Raw genomic sequence first — 6,493 nt, 5'->3', positions numbered from 1 at the left:
CAAAAAAAAAAAAAAAAAAGAAAAAAAAAAGACGTCTTTTCCCTGGTATTTGGGGGTAGGTGAGGGACAGGGTCCTTGTTTAGGGCTTTCTCTAATCACATATCACCACCTGTCATTGTGGTGGCTTAAAGAGGTGAGGTCTGTACTTCTGCCTCTTGAATATGAGTGACTCTGTGACTGCTTTGACCAGTAGAATGTGGTGGAAGTTTTGCTGTGCTGTGTTCTGGAATCAAGCTTTAAGAAACTGTCATTTCTCACTTTCTGAATCTTAGAACGCTCACTCTGGCAAAACTGGTTGCCATGTAAAAGTACTACTGCCCTGAGACCGCCATGCTGTAAGGAAGCCCAGGCTACTCACGTATAAATGCTATGTGGAGATAGAGCCCCAGATGTTTCAGCCATCTCAGCCCAGGCATCAGACAAGTGGGTGAAGAAGCCACCTTGGACATGTAGTCCCAGCAGATGTGATATAGAGAAGAACCAGGAAACTCAGCTATATTAGTTTCCTATGGCAGCCTGTGATAAATTATTACAAACTTTATAAACTAACACATGTGTGCCCATATCAAAACATCACGGAAGGACAGGCACAGTGGCTCACGCCTGTAGTCCTAGCACTTTGGGAGGGTGAGAAAGGAAGATCTCTTGAGCTCAGGAGTTCAAGATCAGCCTGTGCAACACAGTGAGACCTCATCTCTACTAAAAAAAAAAAAAAAAAATTGGCTGGATGTGGTGGGGCATGCCTATAGTCTTAGCTACATGGGAGGCTGAGTCAGAAGGATCACTTGAGCCCAGGAGGTCAAGGATGCAGTGAGCCATGATCTCACCACTGCACTCCAGCCTGGGCAACAGAGCCAGAGTCTGTCTCAAAAAAAACAAAACAAAACAAAACACTAAAACCCAAAACCACGTTACATATGTCCTATAAATATACACAACTATTATGTATCCATAATAATTTAAAATAAAAAATTTAAAACACACACACATAAATCTTACAAACGAGGTGGCTTAAAACCACAGAAACTCGGCCAGGCACAGTGGCTCATGCCTGTAATCCCAGCACTTTGGGAGGCTGAGGCGGGCGGATCACAAGGTCAGGCGATCGAGACCATCCTGGCTAACACGGTGAAACTCTGTCTCTAGTAAAAATACAAAAAATTAACCGGGCATGGTGGCGGGCACCTGTAGTCCCAGCTACTCAGGAGGATGAGGCACGAGAATGGCGTGAACCCGGGAGGCGGAGCTTGCAGTGAGCCGAGATCACTCCACTACACTCCAGCCTGGGAAACAGAGCGAGACTCCGTCTCAAAAGAAAAAAAAAACACACACAGAAACTTAGGCCAGGTGTGGTGGCTTACACCTGTAAACCCAGCACTTTGGGAGGCCAAGTCAGGCATATCACTTGAGGCCAGGAATTTGAGACCAGCTTAGCCAACACAGTGAAGCCCTGTCTCTACTAAAAGTCCAAAAAATAAAAAATAAAAAAATAGCTGGCTGCGGTGGTGCTCCTCTGTAATCCCAGCTACTCGGGAGGCTGAGGCATGAGAATCGCTTGAATCCAAGAAGCAGAGGTTGCAATGAGCCGAGATTGAACCACTGCATTCCAGCCTGGGCAACAGAATGAGACTCTGTCTAAAAAAAATAAATAAATAAAATAAAATGAAAACACACACACACACACACATACACACACTAGAAACTTGTTCTCCCACAGTTCTGAATGCTAAATGTCCAAAACCAAGGTGTTGAAGTCTCAGGGGAAGAGCCAAGCTTTTAAAGTGTCAGGGGAAGAGCCATGCTTTTAAAGTCTCGGGGGCTGACACCTGTAATCCCAGCACTTTGGGAGGCGGAGGCGGGGGGATCACCTGAGGTCAGGAGTTCGAGACCAGCCTGGCCAACAGGGTGAAACTCTATCTCTACTAAAAATGCAAAAACTAGCCAGGCATGGTGGCGGGCACTTGTGATCTCAGTTACTCCGGAGGCTGAGGCAGGAGAATTGCTGGAACCTGGGAGGCAGAGGTTGCAGTGAGCCGAGATCACACCATTGCACTCCAGCTGGGGCTGACAACAGTGAGACTTGGTCTCAAAAAAAAAAAAAAAAAAAAATTAGAAAGTCTCAGGGGAAGAACCCTTCCTTTCCTCTCCTTTGCTTCTGAGGGACTGCCAGCAATCTCTGCCATTCCTTGGCTTGTAGCTGCATCCCTGTAATCCCTCCCTCTGTCTTCCCATGGCTACCTTCCCTAGAAGTGTGATTATGTCTCCAAATCTCTCTCCTTATAACCCCATATCAATCATTGGATTTAGAGCCCACTCTAACTCAGCATGGAATCATTTAGTCATTAATTTAACTAAATCTGTAAAGACTTTCTGGCCAAGCGCCATGGCTCACACCTATAATTCCAGCACTCTGGGAGGCCAAGGCGGATGAATTGCTTGAGGGTGGCAATTGGAGACTGCCTGAGCAACATGGCAAAACCCCATCTCTACAAAAACTGCAAAAATTAGCCAGGTGTGGTGGCGCTTGCCTGTGGTCCCAGTGACTCAGGAGACTGAGGTGGGAGGATCGCTTGAACCTAGTAGGCAGAGGTTTCAGTGAGCTGAGATTGTGCCACTGAACTCCAGCCTGAGCCACAGAGTGAAACTCTGTCTCAAAAAACAAACAAAAAAACACCTTATTTCCAAATAAAGTCACATGCAAAGATACTAGCGGTTAGAAGTTAATCACATCTGGGCAGGGAGCCTGTAATCCCAGCACTTTGGGAAGGCTGAGGTGGGCAGATCGCTTGAAGTCAGGAGTTCGAGACCAGCCTGGCCAATATGGTGAAACCCCGTCTCTACTGAAAATACAAAAATTAGCTGGGCATGGTGACACGTGCCTGTAATCCCAGCTACTTGGGAGGCTGAAGCAGGAGAATCGCTTGAACCCAGGAGGTGAAGGTTGCAGTGAGCCGAGATGATGCCACTGCATTCCAGCCTGGGTGACAGAGCAAGACTCAGTCTCAAGCAAGCAAACAAACAAAAAAGTCAATTACATTTGCAAAGACTTTATTTCCAAATAAGCTCACATGTACAGATACCAGGGGCTAGAATTTCAACATATATTTTAGTTGGGGGACACTATTCAAAATCCACAATACCGGCCGGGCGCGGTGGCTCAAGCCTGTAATCCCAGCACTTTGGGAGGCCGAGACGGGCGGATCACGAGGTCAGGAGATCGAGACCATCCTGGCGAACACGGTGAAACCCCGTCTCTACTAAAAAAATACAAAAAACTAGCCGGGCGAGGAGGCGGGCGCCTGTAGTCCCAGCTACACAGGAGGCTGAGGCAGGAGAATGGCGTAAACCCGGGAGGCGGAGCTTGCAGTGAGCTGAGATCCGGCCACTGCACTCCAGCCCCGGCGACAGAGCGAGACTCCGTCTCAAAAAAAAAAAAAAAAAAAAAAAAAAAAAAAAAAAATCCACAATACCAACCACCAGCCTTAGATATATGGCCCTTGGTGCCCCTCCCCTCCATCTCCAGCTGTTCCAGCTGGTTCATTTTTGGCCCCAGTTCATCATGAAGCAGATATTCACCAATCCTGTTCCAATTCCTGACTCACAGAATCATAAAATTAAAAGGTTGTTGTTTCACACCACTACGTTCTGGGGTATTTTGTTATTCAGCGATGGTTAAATGGAACAGTAATTTTTATTTGTTTTTAGCTAACTTTCCCCATTATAATTGCCATGGAAGGCAAGGCCTTTTATTTACTTGGTAATTTATTCCTAGTGCCTGGAACATGGCAGGTGATGACGAAAGAAAGGAGAGAAGGGACTGAGTGCAATGGCTCATGCCTGTAATCCCAGCACTTTGGGAGGCCAAGACAGGAGAATTGCTTGAGCCCAGAAGTTCAGGACCAGCCTGGGCAGCATAGCAAGAAACCCTGTTTCTACATAAAAAAAAAAAAAAAAAAGAAAGAAAGGAAAGGAAAGAAAGAAAAGAAAAAAGGGAAGGAAGGAAAGGAAAGACTGCATCTTCTATGGCAACTTACAACAAAAATTAGACCAGAAGTATATCTCCCATGATGCCCTACAGCAGAGATGAGGCTAAAATGACATTTTCGGAGATACTCTATATTATAATTGAGGATAATTTCACCTTTCCCATAATTCCCTACAACATATTGAGGCTAGGACTGCATTGCCTATGAAACCCTATGGCAGAGATTGAAGGTTAGGATTATATATCCCATGATGCCGTACAGTGGGGATCAGAGGATAGAAATACTTATTCCATGATGCCCTCCAGCAGATATTGAGGCTAGCGACAAATTTCTCGTGTCCTATACCATAGCTTGTGATCAGGACCTCATTGTTAATGACTCTGAAGTTTTTGTTCAGGAATCTTTGGTTGCAAGAAATAAAATCTGTTGGTGCTGACTTAAGCAAAAACGGTGTTATTGAAAGTTTAGAAACCAAGCAAGAGCTAGGTCTCCGAGTCTCACCAGGGACAGAAAACAATTGAAAAGCTGTGTGAAATAAAGGTTGTCTCTCTCTTGCAGAATCTTAATCACCCCAAATGTGAATCTGGCCCCAGGGGTATCTGCCAGCCATCTTGCTACAGGAGGGGAGCCATGCATCCTTAGGACAGAGATTGACAGACCTTGCCAAAGTCAACCATACAGGGACTTTTTGTTATGTGTGAACCAGTTCTCTTTCTCTCAAACCAGTTGGGTTGGACTTGCTGTCACTTGCACTAAATCCCTAATGGACAGGGTACCCTGGAGTAGGATGGGGACAGGACCTCTATTCTATTTATTATTATTAATATTATTTAGACTGAGTCTCTCTCTGTCACCCAGGTTGGAGTGCAGTGGCATGATCTCAGCTCACTGCAACGTCTGCCTCCCAGGTTCAAGGGATTATTTTGCCTCAGCCTTCCGAGTAGCTGAGATTACAGGCACGTGCCACCACACCTGGCTAATTTTTTTTTTTTTTTTTTTTTTTTTTTTTTTTTTTTTAGAAAAGACAGGGTTTCACCATGTTGGCCAGGCTAATCTCAAACTCCTGACCTCAAGTGATTGGCCCGCCTTGGCCTCCCAAAGTGCTGGGATTACAGGCGTGAGCCAATGCGCCTGTCAGGACCACTACTCTCATGATGTCTTCATATGGAATGGTGGGACTTAAGGATGACAGGTGAGAACCAAACCAACATCTCCCAAGGTTCCCCTTCAGCTGGAGCAGGAGACATCTGTCAGAGTCCTGAGTGAGGGGGCCTATTGGCTCCTGCAGGAAAAGACAACTACTAGTTACCCCTTGAACCAGTATCCCAAAGGCAGGTCAAACATTCCTCTCCCATCTAGCAAAAGTCACATAATGTGAGCCCTGGAAGGAGGATTAGAGACTATCTTTTCCCCAGTCTACAGAAGCTGGGAAGCTGAGGACTGAAACAGAAGGAAGTTGCTCGGGGTTATGGATCTGGGGACACAGGGACAGTTAGAAGCTTGGGCTCTGAGGACAGAGAGGACACTGGGATCCACCGTCCTGGGGACGCAGGAGTTGATAGGAGCTTGGACCCTGAGAACAGAGAGGATGCTGGGAGCCATGGTCCTGCTTCACAGGGGTTGATGGGAGCTTGCACCCAAGGGACAGAGAGGATGCTGGAAGCCATGGTCCTGAGGACACAGGAGTTGATGGGAGCTAGGGAAAGAGAGGACGCTGGGAGCCATGGTCCTGGGACACAAGGGTTGATGGTAGCTTTGGTCTTGAGGTCAGAAAGGATACTGGAAGCTGGGCACTGAGGACAGAAAAGGTGTGTGAAGGGTGTGTGAAGCTGAAGTCCCTTGTGGGCCTGGATGTAAAAATTTTTAGTAGGAATAAAAAGTACGGATTTTCAGCCTGGCATGGTGGCTCACGCCTGTAATCCCAACATTTTGGGAGGCCCACACAGGTGGATCACCTGAGGTCAGGAGTTCAAGACCAGCCTGGCCAGCATGGCAAAACCCCATCTCTATTAAAAGTATAAAAATTAGCCAGGTGTGGTGGCGGGCTAATCTCAGCTACTGGGGAGGCCGAGGCAGGAGAATCGCTTGAACCCGGGAGGCAGAGGTTGCAGTGAGTCGAGATTGTGCCACTGCACTCCAGTCTGGGCAACAGAGTGAGACTCCGTCTGGGCGGGAGGGGGAAGGAAAGATGTTCATAATTGGCACTTCTGGACCTCAGTTTACCTGACAAATGGGCATGAGAGAGGTCAAGGTCTTCTTTCCATGGTTTCTCACTCTTTCTGGGTTCCATAGGTAATGATCCCGCATCAGGTTTACAGGGTGTCACAGAAGTGCGCTCAGGGAAACCCACTCCCAGGAGGGAGAAGGGATCTAAGTCTGGAGGGATGAGTCAGCCTCAAAGATGGGGAGAGAGGAAGGGCAGAGGCAAATACATGCAGAGAGAGGGTGAGAGGCTGGGGCAGGAAGACAGCAGGGAGGAAAGGGGACGCCAGAGTCTGGAAGGTGTT

The sequence above is a fragment of the Macaca nemestrina genome, chromosome 20, assembly GCF_043159975.1.
Source record: "Macaca nemestrina isolate mMacNem1 chromosome 20, mMacNem.hap1, whole genome shotgun sequence".
Classification (NCBI taxonomy): domain Eukaryota; kingdom Metazoa; phylum Chordata; class Mammalia; order Primates; family Cercopithecidae; genus Macaca; species Macaca nemestrina.
This window is presented reverse-complemented; position numbering follows the sequence as displayed.